Here is a 25,120-nt window from a genome sequence, read left to right as displayed (position 1 = left end):
CTAAAAGTAACATACCTTAATTCTTTTTGTAAACTGGTATACAAACATGCTGAATTTGGACAATAAAGTGATGGTTGAGACTCCCCTCCTTCCAGGTACTGTAAATGCTACCTCTAAGCATTCCCAGTTCAAGCTATCATGAGAAGCTAAGGCCAGACATAGGATCGTAACTCAGGTCTGCAACATAGCAGTGTGGCACCCTGCCACTAGGTCACTAGGCAAATCCAGGATCAGAAAGTAATTCATATTCATCTTGAATGTAATTTATTAAAATCACTGTATCAATAATAGTATCAACTTACATTGCATTAAAACATGATCAATGCTTATGCATGCAAACATCTCCAAAGATCACATTGCAGTTTTAGAAATGTTTCTAAGGAAAAATTATTTTAATTAATTAGAACTTATGACCATAGTTCTGATGACAGAGAGTAGAACAAAAGAAGAATTGAGATTCTGTGAAGCTTTGCTGTTGTCTGCTTGAACACACCTTCATTAGCTACTACAAAAAGATTTTCCCAAATTTTAATTTTTTCTTCTGTAGCCAAGCTATCATGACTACAATCTTTAGTCTGAAACCACAGATCACAATTCCCTCTGGAATCTGGTCTACATATACTGTGAATCTGAATATGTCCTCCTAGAGAAGGATAAAGGCCCAAGCAGGGAAGCTTCCATATTGGTATCAACAGGAGTGTTCTGGCTTCCTGGACCTTAGGATAATGGTTCAAGGAATCCTGAGGAGAGATGGAGTCCACCAGTCAAAGAAGGGACACAGTGGCAGAATAGACTGACAAGTCTACTGAGCTAGGCTTAAACTAGGATCATCAGGAGTGAGTGAGCAAAGGCCCAAGGTAACTAAATGTATTGAGATAAGTAAATCTTTAAACAGAAATGGGTTAAACTTAAAAGTGGCAACATATAGAAAACTATGTACCTTAATGCTCAATATATATGAAAAATGTAGTCCTAGATCTAAAAGCAATCATGGAAGAGGCTAAATATGTTGTATTGGCTACTACAGTGACATGGTGCACAGAAAGCCATGTTTGAAATGTATTTATATCAGGCTACTATATCTTCAGGAAGGACAATATAGGAAGAAAGGGAAGAGGAGAGGCGATGTATATAAAATATAAAATTAAAGCAACAGAACTACAGGTTTTATGAGGTAAAAAGGAGACACTGTAGGTTAATCTAGAAAGAGGGAATGGAATATCTGTTAATATTGGTGTGATTTATAGACCTTCATAACTGTCAGAAGGAATATAAAGAGACTAAACAGTGTTTATTCACAAAAATGCATGGAAGTCAAGGTGCTATGACTAGGTGACTTTAATTTATTGGATGTTGATTGAGATAACCTGGCGGTGGTGTTCTCTAGAAGTAGGGAGATTCTGGATGCTTTGCATGGAGAATTTTTTCTTCAACTGGTAAAAGAACCCTCACAGGAGTGGGCAATACTGGACCTGGTGCTTAACAATGGGGAGAGTGTATCTATGGTTGTAGTGGATGATCATTTGGGATCCTGTGATCACCATATTATATAGTACAGTTTTAGAACGTATCAGGTGAAGGTTTATTTAAAGGTGAAGGTTACAGACATCATGAATTGTGTTATAATGGGGGAGTACTTCAATGAATCATTGGCTGGATGGAAAAATGTATGTGAAGTAGAAGAATGGTGGGAAAATTGAAAAAGGAGATATTGTAATGGCAACTAATCATTTTGATAGGAAATTAAATAAAGGTAATAGAACTAAGGACCCTCTTTGTTTTTCTAAAAAGGTAGCTAAAAAAGCAAAGCATAAAATATTAACAGTTATCGATTGCAATGGACTGCAGAAAGAGGAAAACAGGCTACACTATCTTGAACAGCTAAGAGATTCTGGGAATGTTGTTGGGAGAGCAAAGATGAAAATGGAAGAAAAATAGCATATAGGTCAAATGGGGTGTCAAATCATTTTTATCTAAATATGTTAGTGATAAGAAGTGCCAAAGTGGCATTATAAGAATTAAAGGTGCAGAGAAGTATTATTTAGTTACAGACAAGGTGAAAGAGAAATTCCTTAACAAATATTTCTGATTGGTGTTCACTAAGGAATGGACAGAACTAGAATCGCAGAAAATATACTCGAATTGCATTGGAAGAAAGGTAAACCAGAAATAATTTTCAGAAGACTGTATTTGTGAAAAACTTCAAAACAAAAGGTAGATGAAACAATGGGACCAGGTGGGATACATCCAAGGGTATTAAGGGAACTTAGGGACATTCTAGCAGCTCTACAAAGTGATCTGTAGTAATTCCAGAGGACCTCTTCACAAAAGTGGAAGTAAGGAAGAGTCTGGGAAGTATAGGCGGTTAGTCTGATCTATGTGGTGAGTGAATTCATGGAATCCCTGGTAAAACAGAGGATTCTGCATTTTCTTGAATCCAATGGATTAGAAGATTTGAAGCAGATTGGTTTTACCATAGGCAAGTCTTGTCAGATGAATCTGATCAATTTTTTTGCCTGGGTAACCTGAGATTTGGATCAGGGGATAGTGTTATTACTAGATTCAGCATGGCCTTTGACATGGTTCCAAATAAGTGACATATAAAAAAATATAGCGCCCTTGGTGTGGGACCTGAAGAGATTGAATGGTTATAAACTGGTTGAGTGAGAAGCAAGAAGAATGTTGATAAATAGAGTTTACTCTGAGAAGAAGGACATTACTAATACTACACTACAGGAATCATTCCTTGAACAAGCTCTTTTCAACATAGTCTTATTATGAAAAAAACTATATCGAAAAGTGTGTCTTTTTCAGATGATATTAAAATCTGTAAAAACATTGAGGAGGCACAAGGGATCTAGAAAACTTGAGAAACAATCTAACACATGACAGCTAAGCTTTAATGTTAAAAAATGCAAACAAATGTATTTGGGCTTCAAAAAAAAGGAAATGGCACGGTCTCCGGAGTGAACTTCTTCTAAGTATGAAACAAGAGTAGGATTTAAGGGTGATCATATCTGATTATTTGAAGGTGGCTAAACAGTCAACAGTAAAAAGGATGTGATATTGCCCCTTTATAAGTCTATGGTAATATCTCGTTTGGAATGCTATGTTTTATTCTGGACTCCACACCTTCAAAAGGATATAAACCAAATGGATTAGTCCAGAGGATAGCTACTAAAATGGTCCAAGGACTTTGTTCTAGAGATCATAGAGACCTATTTAAAGAGGAAAACATATATACTCTAGGTGAAAGGAGGTAGAATCAGAAGTAATCTAAGGAAATATTTCTTTGCAGAGAGGGTGATGGATGAATGGAACAGCCTTCCATTGAAAGCAGTGGAGACAAGGACAGTATCTGAATTTAAGAAAACATGGGACAAGCATGGAATCTCTGAAGGAATTGTAGGCATTGTTGAGCTGAGTAGTTAGTTTGGAACAGCAGAATTGATAAACCTTATTCTGTTTTTCTGCGTACACATGTCTATGTTTCAGGGATAGTAGGGCCTGACTACCTCTCAAATACAAGTGCCATCCTGCCACTGGGTCATTGGGCCAACCCCAGCTGAGGAAGGATATCCTTAAAAATGAAACAGAACCTCTTTATCTTAAGGAAAAATTAATAAAATCACTGTGCCAATGGTAGAATCAACATTCCATGCATTATACGAAAATAGAACTTACGATCAAAGATTTTTCCTTGGCATGGGTCATTGCCTTGGCCCTGTTGGCATTTTGTCATCTGATTGCACTGTCCTCCACCTTTGGCAGACATGTTTCTCTCTTTCTCTGATGAGCAGTACAGAACAGGAAGAGTAATTCTGTGAGGCTTTGGTCTTGTCTTCATGAACATGCCTTTTTATACTCAAGAACTGTTCATCCCTGCATCAAATGGACATCATTGGGCCTTGGTGGAGCTCTTGAAAAGCAAATAGGAATTAAGCGACACCCATATAATTAGAGTTCATCTGTAATTACTTTTGTGCCAAAAGTAAGGAGGATATCACCCAGTGTAATCTCTTCTTCAGATTATTTAAAGTGACACAGTTTCATGTCAGATTTTTAAATTGTACTTCGTAACTTAAATGGAATGAATCATTTTCCAAATTTAGCATTTGAAAACATTGTACATTAGTATTTGTTGTCCTAATTTAAAAAAAGCAGGCCAAATCAGAGATTGTAGGGCAAGATAGAAACAGGATTCTAGGTCAGGGGTTCCAGCTGCTAACTTTAATCCTTTCTTTCAATAGCTCATCATACAGAGTGATCAAATACATTATGAAGTTTGTTTGATTTGTGCAAGTCCTGTCAACTACCTTGTTCTTGTTATAATATCACACTTTTTTACTATGGGAGTATAAAATTAGAAATTTCACAATGAAGTTATAGAATGAGAATTAATGAAGTAATATGTATGTAGAAGCAGTAGGAATATATAAAGGCTCCCCTTTAAAATGGTTTTCATACTTTCTCTCTTAAAAGTTATATTGTACGGACTGGAACTTGTCATCTTCTTAATTCTATAGTATGTCCTGTGGCATTCTGCAGGGTTTCATACTTTTTCCCACTTTATTGTCTTCATTGTCCGCTCTTATTCAGAGTCTTGCTTTTTATATTCTGATGAAGAACAGATAAGTATGTCTGTTGATTCTATTTCTGATGACAGTATTAAAAAATTCAATCATCGTCTCTGAGAAGTAGCCAACTGATTTCATACTTCCAAACTAAAACTAAATCCTGGGAAATGCGAAAGCTATTTTGTTTTCTAATATATCCGATACGTCCAATTTTCCTTATCCTATTATTTCAAGTTGGTACACATTCAGCTAGAAATGTTATTACTATGCGAATTAGTATTGATTCCCATCTTACTTTTCGACCACAAATCTCAAAAGCAATTCAATTCTCTTATTTTTTTTCTATGATTTATTTGGTATTTAAGGCCTTTTTTAGGTATTGAAGATTATAGTACTTAACCTATTTATTCGTGATTAATAGAATACATTATTTTAATACATTATATCACTACATCTCTACACATGCCTTATACCTACAGATAGTCCAAAATATAAATGCCAGACCTATTTTTGGAAAAAGGAAGTAGAATCATGTAGAATACATTTTGAAAAGCCTTCCATTGGCTTCCCATGTCCTTAAGAATCCAGTTTAAAGTAGGATGTCTCACATTTAAAGCCTGCTGATTTGGCTATCCTTCTTACCTTGCCATAATTCCATATACACCTAGTCGCTGTCTTCACTCTTTTCAACAGGAGCTTTTGAAAGGTCCCAGCTTTAGAGAAATTAGGCTAGAAAAATCAGGGAAATGGCTTTATATTTTTAGCTCACTCCTTTTAGAATTCCCTGCCCCTTGTACTATGTCATGAAAGAGATTACAAGGAATATACAAAGGGTCTGAAAACATTTCTGTTCAGTAGGGCCTTTGAAGAATAAATATGATTTCTTTAATTTTCTTTCCTTTTTGCTGTAGTCCAAGAAGAATTTTTATTATTCTTTCATTTATAATTATTTTCTTTATACATTTTGATTTTATATTGTTCAAAGGATGGTTTTGCTTGATATTACAACTGTTTTTTTTATTGCTTGTTTATTCCTGATGCTTATGTTTATTAGATGTGTCTTCATCTTGGTTTCCATTTATGTTTTTTATGTTGATGTTTAATCTTTTTTTAATATTTACAGCATTATTTTTATTTCATGTTTTATATTTAGAAATTGTTAGATATTGTTTCTTTTAATTGGGCATTGTCTTGGTTATTCCTTGTCATGGAAGAAATGTGTTTTATCATATGCAATAAAGTATTCAAATAAATAAAACTTTAAATGCAACATACTTTAATAATAATAGCGTGTCCCCTGTATATTTCCTTAAGCATTGGAACAAAGAGCTGCAAAATCAGGGGCGTGATTTCTTTCACTTAATTACCTTTCACTATCTGACATTGAGCAGGAGACTTTAAAACCTTCAGATCCATTTTATACTGTAATCTGTGTTGGACAGGGGCATTTTAAGCATGTGCAATAACTTGTATACCTAATAAGTGATGGGGGTGAGAAAGGTAAAATAGTGCACATACTTAAGGATTCAGCATAATCTAGGCACATTGATTTGTTATCATGGAAGTAAACTGCTTTGAAAATTGCCCTCAATATTATCATATAAATTCTCTTTAAACAGGTCTATTGTTTGTATTACTCCAATAAACATTGCTGGCATATTCTGGAAATTTTAAGAAAATAAAAAAGAGCCTACTTTGTCAATTGTGAAACATAAACTAACTCTTTGTGGCAATCTTTACCTCATCCATATTTTCTGTGATCCAGTTTGTCAGTATTTAGTGCAAGTTCTTTTTCATATTTGGTAATTACAGAATTCTTATTCAGCTTAAACACCTTTGAACCCGTCTCTTCCATTGAGATACAAGCCATCCTGAAAAGAATGAAACCCTCATCTCATCCTGCAGACCACATCCCCTCCAAACTTCTTCTATCTATTCCAGACACAATAGCCACATCATTGACAAATATCATCAATTGCTCCCTAGCCCAAGGAACCTTCCCAGATGATCTCAAAATGGCCTCAATCTCACCGCTCCTAAAGAAACCTAACCTTAACCCGAAGGACCCCAACAACTTCCGCCCCATCGCTAACCTCCCATTCATTGCCAAGATCATGGAAAAACTAGTGAACTCTCAACTTTCAGATTTCATCGAAGACAACAATCTTCTCTTCACCCCACAACACGGCTTCCGAAAAAATCGAGGCACAGAATCCCTCCTCACCTCGTTGACAGACCTTATCTTATTGGGCCTCGACAAAGGAAACTCTTTCCTATTGATCTTATTAGACCTATCCGCAGCGTTTGACACGGTCAACCACGCCATCCTCCTAAACCAGCTGTCGTCCATAGGAATCAGCGGCACTGTCCTATCCTGGTTCAAAACCTTCCTCAACAACAGAGGCTACAAAGTTAGACTCCAAAACAAGGAATCTTCAAGATTTGACGCCGTCATAGGAGTCCCGCAAGGTTCTTCATTATCTCCGACTCTTTTCAATATTTACCTTCTTCCTCTCTGCCAACTTCTCACCGACCTCAATCTAAAGTATTTCCTATACGCAGATGATATTCAAATCATCATCCCCATCAAAGACACATACTCTAAAACTCTTGACTTCTGGGAATCATGCCACCTGAAAATCAAACAACTACTCAACAGCCTTCACCTCATCTTAAACTCCTCCAAGACAGAAATCCTACTCATCTCTCCTGAGAACAATAGCTCTAACTCTTCTCTTCCTACCAACCTACCTACCTCACAAGTTAGAGACTTAGGAGTGATAATAGACAACCGGCTAAACTTCAAAGCACATATCAACAAAACAACCAAAGACTGTTTCTATAAACTCCATGTCCTGAAAAGGATAAGACCTCTCTTCCATGCTCAAGACTTCAGAACGATCATCCAAGCAGTCATCTTCTCAAAATTAGACTATTGCAATTCCCTATTGCTAGGTCTGCCCTCATCCTATTCCAAACCATTACAGATGGTTCAAAATTCAGCAGCCCGACTACTAACAGGCGCAAAAAAGAGAGACCACATAACTCCCATCCTGAAAGAGCTACATTGGCTACCCGTATACTTCCGTATCATGTATAAAGCCATGTGTGTCATCTTCAAAACTATACATCAACGCATCTCCCTCGATCTTCAAATCCCCCTCCAAGCATACAATTCGACAAGACCTACCAGAGAAGTTTACAGAGGCGCCCTCCAAGTTCCTCCCACGAAAACGACCAGACACATTACCCTCAGAGATCGGGCCACCTCCACAGCTGGCCCTTCTCTATGGAATTCCATTCCTACAGATCTCAGACTAGAACCATGCCTCCTAACTTTTAGTAAAGGACTTAAGACTTGGTTATTCAAGCAAGCTTTCCCAGACACAATCTAATGATACAATCCAAGGACTCAATCCAAGGACTCCCCAAAACATTCAACCATTAACAATACCATTTGTACATAGTATTTAATTAATTTAATTTGTATTTTGTCTAACCAGTTATTCTTTCCTATCTCTTCCTTCTTCTCCAAGTTCTGTGACCCTTGTTAATTGTAACTGTTTCCTTCGATCACCACAGTTTTAGTTTGATGTATTTAATGCACCCCGTTTCATGTAAACCAGCAAGATATGTCCTCATGATTGCCGGTATATAAAAACCTTAAATAAATAAATAAATAAAATAAATATTTACTGTTTGTGAGTGATATCTGGTGGAAGCATTTGTCAACTGAGCTAGTCAAGTTTCAACAGCAGGTGGTGTTTTCAAATAAAAGATTTTCTGCTAGTTTAAAGAATCCCCAAAGGCTTAATTGACGAGTCAAGGCTTTGAAAAATTTCTTGGCAACAATTATTTGCTGAGTCAAGTGAATGAAAATATTTGGAGAATCGGAATAATCCCTACTTCATAAACTTTTGGGATAATCCTGTTGCACTGGAGGTGGACCCTTGGCCTGGTACAGGATTGGTACGGCTCCTTTTTGACTGCGGTTTTTCGGAGAGAAGAGAGCATTTGGGAATTATAGGTTAGGGGCAATCAATTTAGCTGCTGCATGGGCGTATTAGTAGCCTCGGGTTCCTTACAGCTGTAAAAAAAACAGCCGGCCTCGATAGGCATCCTACAGTACTTAGCTTAGTAAGGATAATTTTAAAACTATCCAATTCAGGCGGGCTGTGATTTCATGTATTCTATAGGAAGGCTGGTTGACCTCTGTCTTAAAGATAGATGGTGACACGCAACCTGAATCCCAGCTCTGGCCATTCTGGTGTCAGAGGGCACTGTCATTCTATGTCAGTAATTGATTAAAAAAAAAAAAAAGGAGCAGGTGAGATAGGCTGGCAAGCTAGTGAAAGCTCCACTGCCATTATCCCAACTCTCCTCACCAGCTCAGCTGGGCAGATAGTCATGCAGCTCCATCATTGCCTAGATTTGCTCTAATAGCAAAACTGGTAGCATAAGCAATTATGTTTGCGGACAGTATCTTGGAGGTTGGGTGTGGGGGACAGAGTGGTTGCTAGCACTAAAATTGTTTTAAATTTTTTTTACTTGGTGGGGAGATTGCTCTGCTTTACTATTATTTAATTCCATTCTTACTTAACCAGCAATATGCTAAATATAGGTCCACGTTATCTGGATAAACATAAGTGGATAACTTTTTGACTGCCCTGAAACAGTCCTAAACTTGTTTAGATAACTAAGCTTGACAATGCTGAATAATTTTGTCATCTATCTAACTTATCTGGATAAGTTTGACCAGATAAAGTTTATCCAGGAAACTTAGCTTGTCAAATCCTTTTGCATATGATTCTTAAAGTTCCAAATTTGGATCAGGGCTATTCCTCGCTCTACCACTAGTGACAACACACAGCATGAACACTAATTTAGAAAATATGTCAATTTTGAAAACACAGATACAATGTGGCCATCTGAGAAAAGTCATAAAATAAACCCATATTTCATGTTAAGCAACTATACATGCAAACCATATTTAACAACATTCATATTCCATGAGGTGCACTTTATACAACACTTATTTTATATTAAGCACCTCTAGTAAGCTAATCTGATTGCAACAGTAATAAGATGCACTCCTTCATTCTTAAGAGGATTATCATTTCTTCCTGCTTACGAGGGTAACCATTTATGTAAATAGGTCCATCAAGGCCCAAGGCTAGGCACTTGAACAATACCAAAATAAAGAGTACTTCCCACTTCACTTCCTGAGTTTCTTCATTGAAAAATACCATTTATTATATTCATTTGACTAATGAAGCCACATCCAACTCCTATAGGGCTATGGTCCACAGAACGCTTTCTCGAATTCCATCCACCTGTGGCTCCTATTTGGAAATGTAAAGTAAATTAGTTGTGTTAGTAATTGTTCACTCTTTATACTGTTCTATTTCATTGGTTAGCCTGTAAGACACAAAACATAGAGATACAGCAAAACATTAAAAGAAAAAATTAATAGGCTGTAGGTATTCTAGTGAATTCTTAAGTGGAATTGAAATCAGTAATCCAAAACTAGTACAATATTTATTATAGGTAAACAAGATAGCAACATATAAGAACCTATTTTCATATAAAAATATCTGTGGCGACTCCCTGTTCTGCAACTAGATGGCCCTAGTTCCCTACATTTGGAATTAGTTAGCTAGAAGGCAATACCACTTATCAGTTTCTCCCAGGGGGCGTGGTTTTGGATCGGGGGCGTGTGGGCGGTCCGGGGGCGTGCGTAAGTTACTACTGCCCGGAAGCAGTAGTAACTTTTCAGATAAAGGTAGGGGGGGGTCTAGATAGGGCCGGGGGGGGGGGGGGGGGGGGTTAGGTAGGGGAAGGAAGGGGAAGGTGCGGGGAGGTAGAAGGAAAGTTCCTTCTGAGGCCGCTCCGAAATCGGAGCGGCCTCGGAGGGAACAGGCAACGAACGCAGGGCTCGGCGCGAGGAAGTTGCACAAATGTGCACCCCCTTGTGCGCGCCGACCCCGGATTTTATAAGATACGCGCGGCTATGCGCGTATCTTATAAAATCCAGCATACTTTTGTTCGCACCTGATGTGCGAAAAAAAGTACACCTCGCGCTGTGTTTTAAAATGTACCCCTATGTATTTAGTAGGAATGCACACCAAAAATTCAATGAATGAGTCTAATTTCAGTTCATTCAGAATGGAACAAACCCAAAATATGTTGGTTTTTTTTCATATTCATGGCATTTTTTTAATTAAAAAGTTGGGCCACCAGCAACTTTGGCTGGCATTCCTGTCCAAAATACTAACCAGGGCCAGCATAGAGGTTTAGAGCTGGGCCAGGACAAGCACCAAGACTTAGACCCAGGCCAGTGTCTCCTGTAGCCTTATTTATTAAACATTTTTCCCATAGATCTGAATGGAAAAAAGCCTTAGTAAATGAGGCCTTTGGTTTGTAAAATGCTTTGAGATTTGGTTTATCAGTAAAAAGGCATGTCCCAAACTGATGTTAGAAATGGGAAATGTCTCCTTCAAGCATTCTCAGATTCAGAAGAACTATCATTTCAGCCTATTTCATGTTGCTTTCCCAAATTTTACAGAAGAAAACATGCCATGATAATTGTCCTGTCCTATGCTGGCTGTTACAGTAATATTCCCTCAGTTGTTCTAGAAATTTCAATTATGGTTTTAGGGGCAAAAAGTCTGTCTGTCCCAGCAAGCAATTGGAAAATACTTTACCTTCATCGATAAGGCTAAAATTCTAGAGGCTTTCAGGAGAAAAAAGGAGCTGGTTTAATGAAGGAAATATAATTTTACTATTTCCTACCTTTTCAGTAGGAGTATTGGTGGCATGCAAGTAGATCACGTCATATTGCACCCAGATTTATAATAAAGGTATCAAGTATGTTTTACAGTATCCTCTACGATTGAGGGTGTTTCACCAGGAAGCTACTCCTGCCAGTTAGGTCGAGAAGCAGAGGTTAAAAAACATTTAGAGGCAATATCTGTATGACTAGTTATCCTTAAATATGTATTTTTAGTTTTACAGCTGTTCAATCAAAGATGTAACTCTTTCTTTATTCATATCAACAATGCATTGCTTCTACTACAAATTACTATCAGATAAGTAACAACAAACTTTCTGTTTTCTGCTGGTATTCAGGAAGCACCTTCAGACAGCTTTATGATCTAAAAGGCAAATTTATTGATAGCAATACAAAGACAATATAAGCAATTTAGAAAGAGGAACAAGGAAAGAGGAAGTCGTTGTTTCTCTGGAGACGCAGGTCAGTGGCAACTGGGCATCAGGCTTGCTTCTCAGCTCTGGACTGCTCGGGTTGAGACTTTTAAACTTTTTTCATTGTCCAATAGAAATACATTGATGCACATCCTGGGTGTATTAATTTCTTCTAATATCCAATTATGAACGTAGTTTTATTGTCCAATCAGGCACCGTCTCTGGGGTGTTGCCTTCTTCCGGCAATGAGCTTTGCCAAAGCACATGGTGGTGAAATATGTTGCCAGCAGAATCAGGAAATACACATTCAGGCTTAAGGCCTATGTACATTCCCCCCTTGAATCGTTTGGGAACGATTCACAAATGAAAGGCTGAGATTGTATTTCCTGGAATGAAATGGTCATAGCATCAATTTAGTATGACCCACCTTTTGGACTGTTAAAAATGGCTTCCATATTCTTTATGGTGTTGAATCATTATTTATAACTCGCATCCACAATCACAATCACAATTGTTCAGGCATACTCATTTTGTACTTTGTTTTATTGTCATTCAATCTCACATTCATTCTTCATTCAGGTATTGTTCTGGCCTTCTTCCAGTTGGTCCAAGATTCTGTAATGTGGTCCTATTAGCAGCATATGAATCAATAGATCTACTTAATGATTGATTATTGATTGTAAATGAATGGTTAGAATAGTTGAAGCAATAATCCATCATTCTACTCAGGGTTAATGCCACTGTCTTAGGTTGCCCAGGGTACGCAATCCTAATGATTTGCTACCTGGTGCTTACCCGTCATCGTTAAGCATAACAGCCTGAGGAGGTAACATTGCTGCTGGTAAATGAAAGGCTTCCCTTAATATGGTATAGGAGTTCATAGTTGTCTTCACAGTAATGCAGGATGATGTCTTAGGCCATTAAAATAACAAACTTCACTCATTCTCACAATTAACCATTGCAAACTCATTTAGAAATGTAAGCCACTTTAAACTGTGTTTCCCATCAATTAAACCAAATTCTATGGAAATACAACCTTATCCTTTAGAAAATCTCACTCATTAGCTTCAGAAGGAGATTCAATCATGTTCATCATTAGGTGTTGTCTAACTGTAGCAGTTTGAGAGTGTGCTTCAGATGTAGAATTTACCATGGTATTGAGTCCTGGCTTTTCAGGCATAGCAGAAGCAATAGTTAGAATTAATTAGAAGCAAAACCATGCTTGGGAGTACTATTGCTTATGTCTTAGCCTACCATGCATTTGAACATTATGGGAATATAAACAAATGCTTCAAATCTAAATTAGGAGTAGGATGTCGAAGGAGACATCAATATGGATGAGGGATAAGAAATCTCTGTAACCAATGGGATGGTATCTGCAAACTCTACTAAATGTGATGTTTAAGAATAGGGAGATCAAATGAATGTCATAATTCTGTCTTCAATCACCAAGAATAACTATATAAATATTTGGGACTACATTAAACCTCTAAAATCACTAGCCATGCATGTTCTCTTCAATTTGGGCATAGCTATAGCTGGTCTGTGCAGCCTATTCACATGAGCTGCCCAAGAACGGTGTGAAGGCTGAACTGACAAACTATGCTGCAGCACATTGCGCCGGTCTTTCACTGACACGCAGATGTCTGAACAAGTCTGGACTAAAAAGGGCAGAGTATATCAACTGGAGATGAATATAACGTGGAAAGCAATAATGAAATCATAGATGGTAAGTCAAACCAGTTATCTATGGGACCTAGGGATAAATGATCATCTTAATTAATCATATAATGGATATGAGAGAACTGGGAATAGCAGCAAAACTTTAGTATTTTAAATTAATGTGGTGTGTAACATGTAGGTGTACGTAGATGTATGCAGATATCCAAATCATGGCATTTGCAGAATGGCATATGGGCTTGGAGTATATGGCAATCAATTATCACTGGCATTTGACAAAGCATATTGTGGTGTAATGTATAACAATTAGTCTTTGTATAAAGAGCTGACAATAATTGGGAATGGATCTAATCTGATCAGGGCAATAAGATTCACACAATCATGAGAACTGCATTAATGTAGAGTACAACAACATAAAGGCAAAATATAATCAAGCAAGAGTAGTAAAGTTCAATGATGAGTGGAAGATGAATTCTGTGTTAAGGCCGAGACTTCCATAGAAGGGATGGGAAGAATGGAGTGAGTCCCATAAATGTTGTTTTCACGCTTTCAGTGAGATGTATCAACTTTTCATTCATCACGGCCTAATGAGGATATGTGCTTCATTAATAGTTTCAGATACCTAATATGGTAAAGTAGCATAAAAGCAAATTAAGCATTTAAAGAAAAGTCATCTGTGGTAAGCTAAACCACAAATAACGAATATTTCAGACATTACTTTAAACATATGTCACACTGGACTGACATACACTCATTCATCCAACAAATGTACATTCCTTGTCTTCATCACAGAGGACGAACAACAGATAACATATAATTTGAGCTCAAAATTCGTATCAAAAAATGTATCAAAAGAAAAGTGGATCCAAAATCAAAAATTCAAAAATTCAAAAATGTGTATGAAAAATAAAAGTTCAGAATTCTGTCAAAAAGGTAGAAGTCCTATCGAAAAGGTAGAAGTCCTTGAAGACCTGAAAAGTAAATACTAGCATACAATTGAAATATCAAATTAACAAATATTGTACATATAGATTTCCAACCAATAATATTAAATAAATTTAATCAATAATGTTCTGAGCTTATAGTCAATGTGTCATACCAAATAATTAAAATAATTAGAACTCAAATATCAAATAACTAATACTTAAATATGCTACATTTTAAACTAGAAACTATTTCTCCTTTTTTTTTTCTTTCTTCCGTTCGTAGCACAGCTAGTGCTGGCAGAACAGATAAGCTGTACTCTGCAGGTTTGCAAGAGACAACTTCCCTTTTTTTTTGTTAAGATACAGTTTGACTCTTTAGTTAAAATGTCCTTTCAAATTCATAATTCTCCTCACAGAATCATAATTCAGCAGCTCAGACTCTAAATTCTAACACTAGTATATGTTCTTGTCAGTACTCAAGTTCAGTATTAAAGGAATGTGAAGTCAGTAACGTAATAAAGAATCAGTATGTAAAGTTGAGAGCAAAGGGGATTTATTTTGGTGGGAGATATATCTCGCTCCCCCCCTTGATCCCTCTTTTACCACAAATGTACAGTTTAAAGCAGAAAGGAAATAACATGTTGTAAGAGAAAGGTATCGCATGCGCTTGGTGATCACCTTAATAAAAATACATTCACATTGAAAAGAGGAACTTACACTTAAAACTTAAAACTATATGGTACCGTTTAAAAATTAACTTACTTATACTAAAAAATGCTTATACTAAAAATATACCTGCAAATGGTAACACAAATAAATCTTAATAGCTTAAACAATAAGACCAGTAAATACATTAACATGGGAAGCCTAGCAACCTGTTATATCTGTCCACAAGCTTGTTACTTTTAGGGCGTTAAACATCTGTGATGGCACTACAAAAGTTCTCAATCAGATAACAACTGACTGACCACATGCATCTGATCCCAGTGCACGGCTGCTGTCTTCTGCGGTAGGGACAGCACGTAATTAGTCAGACAAAGTCTATAGAGACATATCTATTTTTGGATTTTATATACCGGAGGATTTTATATACCGGGGGTTCCTGTATGCAACGCGTGTCACTCCGGCTTACATGACAGACATCGGGAAGGCTGGCAAGGATTTACTAGTCTTATGTACACAAATATCCTAGGTAAGCAAATTCTTATTTTAGCTTCTTTGTCCTGAAATGAATATTGCAGTAAAGCAAGCAATAGCTATAAAAATAAGGCTCAGAATAAGGAGATCATCCTAAAGGATGGTCGTACTAAATGTGGTTCCATTTAAGACTGTGTTTTATTTAAAGTTCACACTGTGTTCTGTCCAAGCTTCACTAAGGTGGCAATGTAAGGTCCAACATACGCTGATACCTTCTCTGATAGGTGTGAACTCACTTTATCTGGGGACATGCACTCTAAAAGCTCAGGTTTCCTGTAACGGAATACAAGGGCCCATGAAAGGCACTTCTTCCAGATGTTTTCTGCTTGCCCCATTACTTGGCGTAATCTGGTTTGAAACAGGCCATTATATTGTCTCACCAAATCATTTATTTCACGCCGACACTGTTTTTGTTTATTATACCACTGTGATGTCAGTAGTGAAGCTACCTGGCCCAAGGTCATGCATCTAGTCATGCATTTGGAGGCATGGTTACGGCTTCCAGCACTCCGAACAGTGTTCAGTGCAATTGCAATCAGGGATCCTTCTAGAGGACAGACTCTCTTCTGTGGGCTTAAGGCAAGTGTCCATCCATGAAATGAATCAACCCAAATAGTGACATAGAAAAATGAATGATCTAATTTAGCAATTTTGGCTGCTGGAGGACCAGCGGCAGCTGAAGCTACAGTGACTAGTTCAATTTCCTCACTACTTTCTGTATCCTCATCGCTACCTGCAATCAAATTAGGCATAGGTCGGAGGCAGGGAAGGGGTGACAGGTCAAAAGGTTCAGGAATTGGTGGCAGTTCAGGAATCTCAGAAGGTGGTGATAATACTGGAGGTGGCGGTGTAGGAGGAGGTGAAGGAGGAGGAGAGGGAAGAGGTGTGGGAGGAGATGGTGGACGAGGGGGTGATAAATCTTCTGGCACAAGAATAGTACTCAGTGCAGAATCTACTGGCATTCCAGTGTCTGCTGAATAGTGCATATCTACAATTGCTGGGCTTTCTACTGGGTCTACTAACCACATGCCGTATTCCTCAAATGCAGGAATAGCATCTTCAAAAAGGTCATCTTCAATCTCAACTGTACTGAGTTGGGGTGTGCTTGTGGGAACTGTGGGACTTACTTGGGGTTCTCCTTCCCTTTCTGAAGGTACAGCAGGATCTGTATGTAAATTACCCACTGCAGTCACTGTTTCTTCAGGCTCTAAACAATCACGAACATATAGTGAATCATATGGGGGTGGTGACACCTCTCCGTCACCAGTAATAGCTGCTAAATATGTTCCTGTCATAACGAACCATCTGGACACTTGTATATGGTCCGCTAGCCTCTTATTGTCTTTTGCCCTTGGCTTGCTATACCTGTTCTTAAAATAGGCTATTAGCTGTATGAGCGTGGACGGGTCAAAGGAGCCCCCTACTGGCCATTCTAGGGAACTATCCCTTGCTGCCCATGCAACCCACTTAGAGTGGCATTTGCGAATTAATTTCTCATTGGGCTTATGCAGAGCAATGACTCTGCTCAGGGGACATGACGGACAGACCTCCCCTGCTATCTTGGGACCTCTTAATATTGCAGACCAAAACTTCGACATAATTATTTAAAAATGATTTTCGTGTAGCCACTCTCTTATGAGAAAGAGTGGTTCAACCTTACCTTAATTGTAGTTTTCACCGTACCGTGAATTCACGCTTCCGGTGTGCTGTACTTCTTCAAACACGAAGGTATTCACAGCGGACTAGGGAGAGATAGCCTGCAGACAGACGAGTACTGAAGACCTATCTACTCCTTTCCGTTCGACTGGTTACCGGTTCCTACTTAAATTACTTGGGCTCCAGTGCGTTACCGCCGAAACAACCGGGATAGGGCCAAAAGGCAGCGTCAAGTCTGCCAATTGTTTTCGAACTTATTAGTACACTAACGGAAAAACCTATGACTCACTCGTATAAGACAAGTTTTTACTTACCTTTCCAGTCAGCTCCACGTATGTTTGCCCGTGGAATGCTTGATCTGAAGGCTTCTAATCTTGCGTGCTTAATTTTAGCTACGTTTTCGTGTGGGGCCCACCTGACTACTCCGTCCCTGTACGTGTTCCCTCGGGGGTTCCAGGTAAAAAGTCCCAGGTAGTTGTGTCGCAGTATTCAGCTTGGGGTAACTGATTGGTACTGTACAAGATCTGCCAGATAGCAGTGCGCGCCAAGGTCTAAGAGATAATAAAAGTAACTGAGCAGTTTTATTTTTTTTTTTCTTTTGAGAGTAAGACTTACTTCCTCAAAGTGGTTGCTGAAATGCTTCAGGTCTCAAAAATCTCAAAGTAGATTCAGGATGCTTCAGGGCAGTTTTCCACTCCCGATCAATGGCACCCTCACTTCCTTCGATGCTGGCAATGAGGTATCCCTGAAGGTGTGCTAGCCCGCGATACCCGCATCAGGCGTTAGGCTTTCTTTTCCGTTTTCCGGCTCGAAGGACCATATGTTTTCTGCTGGTATTCAGGAAGCACCTTCAGACAGCTTTATGATCTAAAAGGCAAATTTATTGATAGCAATACAAAGACAATATAAGCAATTTAGAAAGAGGAACAAGGAAAGAGGAAGTCGTTGTTTCTCTGGAGACGCAGGTCAGTGGCAACTGGGCATCAGGCTTGCTTCTCAGCTCTGGACTGCTCGGGTTGAGACTTTTAAACTTTTTTCATTGTCCAATAGAAATACATTGATGCACATCCTGGGTGTATTAATTTCTTCTAATATCCAATTATGAACGTAGTTTTATTGTCCAATCAGGCACCGTCTCTGGGGTGTTGCCTTCTTCCGGCAATGAGCTTTGCCAAAGCACATGGTGGTGAAATATGTTGCCAGCAGAATCAGGAAATACACATTCAGGCTTAAGGCCTATGTACATTTCCTTTAAACTTTTATTAACCTTTTTCTACCACTCATATGATATAAGACTTTAAACTGTTCTATTTTGTCTGTTCTATTTTGTCTTTTGTTCTGTCCTTTTAGGAAAATTCAACAATGTTTTTCATGGAGCCTTTACTTTTCTGTTGATGCATCACTAAGGGGGGTCATTCATCAAATCACAATAGTGCCTTATCGCGTGCATTACGGCAGTAATGCATGCAATAATTACCACATCGCATTTTCAATTTTTAAATTTCAAATTAAAATTAAAAAGGGGGGAGTTTGGATAGGGTTTTGATGAATGAGGGGCCGGTACTACTGCAGGTGATAATGTTTTGTACATTATTACCAGCAATAGTGCCAGAAATAACTACAGCTTTTCTACTGGTGCTACAAGGCAAAAGTGTGCAGCCGCCACATTATGACGGTGCGGTATCACACACCACAGTTGCGGCCAGGCTAACTGCTTTTGCCCCCGCCCCTTTTTTGGCTGTGGGTGATCCAGGCCCAAGAAAGTAAGTATTAGTTCTTTCCTTTATTTATAATTTTAACTAATAAATAAACTTGCTTGTGTAACCACTTAGCTGTTCTATATTCTCTCAAAGTTTTCTATTCTTCTTGTAGAGTTCATATCTAGAGTACATTGTATATTATTCTCTTTTGTTCTTCTTACTTTACCTGCTACCTATCTGTAACTAAAACAATAAGAGAAACTATTTCCCTAACTGCATACAGTTCTTCCTTCAGCTATAAATATGCGTGTAACCTAGGTGTACATATTGCATCTAAATTATTACTGTTTTCTAACTAAATATATAAAAAAGATAATCATATTCACCCTAACTAGGCAAGTTTGTATTATTTTTGCATTATATTGTGAGACTGATATAGTCTTTCAAAAGAGTGCTATTTTATTTGCAGGTGTCTGTTGAATCTGTTAGACTGACTTCTCTATAATACAGTTTATGTCTGTATTATATATACTTTCTTCTTATATCCTCATCAGTGTCTCCTGAATCCTCAAAGGATTTTAAATTAATTAATTAATTTTTACTGCTCATGCATTCTTGCTTTTTTCCAGTTTGACAGCATATAAACTCACTGTCAATAATAATTTTTCATAGTCACAGTCTCTCTAATAAAGGTTGTCATCAATTTTATGCATAACGGCTAACCCAGGTCAGAGAACGAGCACTGTCACTAGCTGGACCCATCTAATGGAATACTATCTCCTGGAAGTAAGATTACAGGGCAATTTCAAACTATTCAAAATAAGTCTGAAAACTGGCTCTTCAAACAGGCCTTTTACAAAGAGAACAAAGAAAGTAAGTAAGGAAAAGCTGGCGTTACATATCTGCACCAAATGACTAGTTACACTTGCCACTGGTAACTATTTTTAAACTCTCACTGATAAAAGTAGAGTTAACCTGAAAGTACAAGAATGAATCACATGTAAGCTAACTACGAGACATGTATTCAATGGACACTATAGGACATGATTCAAATAGAAATTGTATGAAATCATGTTACCGTTTATCTATTGGCACCTCTGTTAAAGAGCTAACATTTATTTTGCCTATTTGTGCCAGCCTGTAAACCGTTATGATGGTAAATAACTTAATGACGGTATAGAAAAGATTTTAAATAAATAAATAACAGCTATTTTTTTAAATTATCTAAATTATTGCTTATATCTGCTTACTCACATTTTTATTCTTCTTAATCATGCCAAATTACAACTTCTTATTTCCTTCTGAGCAGAATGAAATCAATGATTATGAGAAGTACTCATGCAGCACTTCATCCCTCAATGAGTTCCACTCAAGCTCTGTGCCATTACTGTATCTGTCACTGGGTTTCTAGAGATATTTACATTAATGTATAGTGATGTCACAAGCACTACCTTTTTTAATAAGCATTAATATTTTTTTATCCTTTTACTTAATGTATTTTCTTTTGACATTTTCACAATATAGAATTTTGTATGATGCTTTTTCTTAATTTCTTTTTTTTTCATCTATGCTACACTTTTAAATTCATTTTGGTGATTTCAGTTTTAAAAGTACCACTATACAGACCTAATCACCTGTAACTAGGGAAGGCGATCTGATGTCATACCATATAATTTTGGTATTCACCATAGCAATTTCCGCTCATTTTTGTTTACTGGAATCTACCAGTGACTATAAGGGTATTTGGAGTGACCCAACTATTCAACAATTCTTTGTTATTCATATATTACTAGCGTAAAAGATATGTTCCTTTACTTAGACTAATATTTCTTATGCATCACTACGCTTTCCTTTTCATTCCTACCTCCTACTACCACAAATTACTGAAAAATCTCTTTTAATTCTAATTCAAATTTATAATTCTCTTGAATACCTTTATAGTTTCTAACAGCATTATTAAAATTACCTTTACTGATTAAAATAGGTTTTTTTCTAATTCTAAACTCTTTTAGGGTACTTTTTGTTAACTAGTTCTTATATTGTTTTTTTTTAATAAACTTTAAATAACTCTAAACTTTAAAAATTGATGTCTCTCAGATCTTTAGACCTTTCTCATCTAAACACTACTCTCATTCATTCCTAATATTTCTACTTTTGCTTGATTATATTCTTTTTTTGAGATCCCCCCAACCGGGATAACCAGTAATCTGGTGATGTCATTGATTACCTCAGCAGATCAGGCTCAATGGTTTCAAACTGGCTCCACCACTTTCTCTACTGCTTCTAATGTCTGTTTTCCTTTTATTTTTATTTTTTTCCATGTCTTTGATGCTGAATTGCAAAGCAGAGTAAGCCACCGGCAGCGACAGTCTTTAAAAACACAAAGCTGACTCCTGCCGGTCACCTGATTCTCTCTGCTCATTTCTCCTCTCAGCCTGATGCCTGTCTTTCTTTCTTTTTTTTTAGAATCTATGGCTCTCAACTGCCTCTGTGTCTAGCAAACACGGTGCTAATCCCTATCAGTGGCAGCCATACTTAAAGGACACCCTGACGATGCTCCCTTCACTCTGGACCCCCTTTCAGCTTCAGGGAATCACAGCTTCACTGTCCTCACTGGACTGTCTACACTCTCGCAAAGCCATCATGTCAATCACCCCACAACCGCAGGTAAGATGAGCAGCCCATCAGTATCCCTCGCCCAGCTCAACCTGAACAAAGATGGCCTCTCCCCCCTGTGATGTTAGCACAATTGTGACACAACTCCTTTCATCCTTTTACTTTTAGAAAAACTCAAAGCAGCAGATTTCCACAGCAATGCGGCTTCTCTCTCACCTCAGCGGCAATGGTTCTCCAACCCAGCACAGCAAACAGACTCTTTCCCCGACAGCAACAGGTCTGATCAGCAGCAACATGATCTTCTCCTCCAAGAAGACCTTCCACCTGTGCTGCAATCCTTGCTAATAAAAAAAAAAAAACCTCTTCTTGGGATCATGGAACATAAGAACATAAGAAATTGCAATGCTGGGTCAGACCAAGGGTCCATCAAGCCCAGCAACCTGTTTCCAACAGAGGCCAAAACCAGGCCACAAGAACCTGGCAATTACCCAAACACTAAGAAGAACCCATGCTACTGATGCAATTAATAGCAGTGGCTATTCCCTAAGTATAATTGATTAATAACCATTAATGGACTTCTCCTCCAAGAACTTATCCAAACCCTTTTTGAACCCAACTGCACTAACCACATCCTCTGGCAACAAATTCCAGAGCTTTATTGTGCATTCAGTGAAAAAGAATGTTCTCCGATTAGTCTTAATTGTGCTACTTGCTAACTTCATGGAATGCCCCCTAGTCCTTCTATTATTCGAAAGTGTAAATAACCGAATCACATCTACTCGTTCAAGACCTCTCATGATCTTAAAGACTTCTATCATATCCCCCCTCAGCCGTCTCTTCTCCAAGCTGAACAGCCCAAACCTCTTCAGCCTTTCCTCATAGGGGAGCTGTTCCATCCCCTATGAGGATGATGATTTTAAAGTATTATCCACTAAGATGCCTAGATCTTTTTCCTGGGTGGTAGCTCCTAATATGGAACCTAACATCGTGTAACTACAGCAGGCCTAAGGAGGAAAGACACCCTGTCTTTCCTCCTTAGGCCTGATTTCTGCGGCGGCAGTCTCCCCAATGGCACTCAGAGCTCCCAACTCACCCAATTCCCTCGGCAGTGATCCTGCAGCTGTGACAGTCCCTGAAACAGCAATCAGGGCATCAATGAAGGCTACAGCCCCTCCTATCTCCTTTTTTAAAACCAGATAGTCCTCTAAGACTCAACTAAGGAGTGGAGAAACTCCCCTACAACCCTAATTAACTCTGTCCTGCCTCTCCAGGATTGAGGCAGCTTCCCTTTCTTTTTCTTATCTTTTTTTTTTTTTTTTAATTTATAGCAGCACCAAAAAGCTTCAGACCCTGGGGCTCCAACAACCACAGTGACCCGCCAGCTCTCCTCATCAGTGACACCCCTCCTCCTGCTGGATCCAGTCCCATCAATGCTCAGGTGACTCTATTCTGGTAAGTATTATTTATTTTATTTATTTATTTATTTATTTACTTTAGGCCTATTTACACAAATAAGAAATCTTGGAGTTCCTTGATGTGGATTAGTATCGCTCGTTTTGAGGGATATTGAGAAAAAGGATTGGTGCTGTTCCACTGCACAGGTTGAGTTCCACACTCCCCACGTTTCCTGGAGTAGTTTGCTTCTGCAGGAAGCAGTTATCTGTTGGAGAGTTGAGCATATACAGGAGGTATAAAAGCCAGTTGCATAGGGATTAAAGAATGGCACCATGCCTGCTGCTGGAAACAGCATGAACTGAGTTTCACAGACTTAAGAGATCTAATTATTTTTTTGTGGTTGCCCAGAGCTCCAGGGATTCTGTTCCAGGTCTGAAAGAAGAGTATTCCACAGAAGAAGTGTTCCGTAGTCTAGACGAGGTCGGGACTATGGTCTTGAGAGATATTTGGTAAAGTATACTTAATTGTGTAAATGGGTGTGTAACAAATGGGTGCTTCACAGAGGCTGATTCCATATTTGGCAGTCTCAACCTGACACTCATTCATTACACCTCTGTGTAGGTTTGCTGTGTGGCAATGCCTGGGTATTTGAGATAATGGGGGGTGGGGGGGGGGATTCAAGCTGGGGATCTTGCCTCTCCACTTTGTACAGTTAGGTTTTCACCTGCTATGCAGCCTTATCCTGCTTCTGGACTCCTGCAATGATGCCTCAAAGCCAGCACAGGTTCTCAGTATGCCTTACCTCTAGACTTGCTAAGCTCCTCCTCTCTACTCTTGTCATACCTGGAAACCAGCCCTATGTAAACCAGCTTTGCCAGAAGCTCCTTGTCTTCTCATGGTGTTACTTCTGGCTCCGTGACCTGACCTTTGTTTTTGCCTTGCCTTGTGGCCTTTGGGCCTTCTTGTCATGTGGCCTTTGGACCTTGCCTTGTTCTTGTCTTACCTTGCTGCCTTCGCACCTTCTTGCCTTGTTCTTACCTTACCTTGAGGCCCTTGGGTCTATCCTCCTTTATTCCCTGTCTTGATTCCTCTAGCCTATTCTCTCTTCTATCCTACCTTGAGGTCTTTGGGCCTATTCTATTTGTTCCAATTCTTGCTGCCTTTGGAAATCTATGTTTTTTGCTCGATGTTTCCCTTGTCTTCCTTGTCTAAATCCTACCCTAGTCTGCCTTGTTGGTCTTGTACTGTCTGTTCCAGTCTCCAGTCCTGCCAGTACCAGAGGACTGTCCTTGCCTTGTCTCAACCTTGTCTTGTCTAGATCCAGGTCTTGCTTGGTATCCAGCCTTTCCTTGTCCTGCTAGCCAAGTGTGCCTGGTCCAGCCTGCCTAGCCTTGTCTGCCTTGTCCAGCCTGTCCAGCCTTCCCTGCCTTGTCCAAGCCCTACATAGGAACTTACCCAAACCTTTTTAAATGCAGTTATACTAGCTTCTGTAACCACATCCTCTGGCAAAGAATTCCAGAGTTTAACTATGCATTGGGTAAAAAAGAACTTTCTCCGATTTCTTTTAAACGAGCTACTTCCTAACTTCACGGAGTGCCCATTAGTTCTTCTATTATCTGAGAGTAAATAACAGATTTATATTAAGCCAAGTCCTTTCATGATTTTGTAGACCTCAATCATATCCCACCTTGTCTCCAGCCTTGTCTCTAGCCTTTTCTTCAAACCTGTTTTCAGCCTGCCTTGTCCAAGTCTTGTCTAAGTTAACTCACCATTAATTTGTACTACCGCTGCATATACCTACTATCCTTCAGAACCCAAAGGCTAAATCTGCGTAGAAGGGGCTTGGCTAGACAGAAGACCGGCCCTTGTCTTGTGCCGATTCCTGCTCTGCAGTGCCATGTCAACTCTCTGATGGTTTACTTGTACTCTAGGGCCCGTAATGTGCTACACAAAGCAATAAATCTTTCAAAACCATATTTGAATGGCTAATGTTAATATAAGATCCCTGATTATATCGCTGGCTTGAACTCCTCCATAAAGAGAAAAAAGATGCTGAATGTTTTCCGAAAAATAAATATTTCTGTAGCTCTTCTGCAGGAAGCACATTTAAATGATCAGGAACACCAAAAACTGCAAAGAGAATGGGTTAGCCATTGTTTTTACTCCTCAT

General features: G+C 38.6%; 1 protein-coding gene across 6 annotated transcripts in view; it reads right to left on the bottom strand.

Moving 5' to 3' along the window:
• LOC115095533 (loricrin-like) overlaps positions 1 to 25,120 on the bottom strand; it is a 63,096-nt gene that overhangs the window by 15,933 nt on the left and 22,043 nt on the right. The window lies entirely within an intron of this gene.

Source organism: Rhinatrema bivittatum, chromosome 7, assembly GCF_901001135.1.
Source record: "Rhinatrema bivittatum chromosome 7, aRhiBiv1.1, whole genome shotgun sequence".
Lineage (NCBI taxonomy): Eukaryota > Metazoa > Chordata > Amphibia > Gymnophiona > Rhinatrematidae > Rhinatrema > Rhinatrema bivittatum.
Note: the sequence above shows the minus strand (reverse complement) of the source record. Positions and strands in the feature narration are given on the sequence as shown.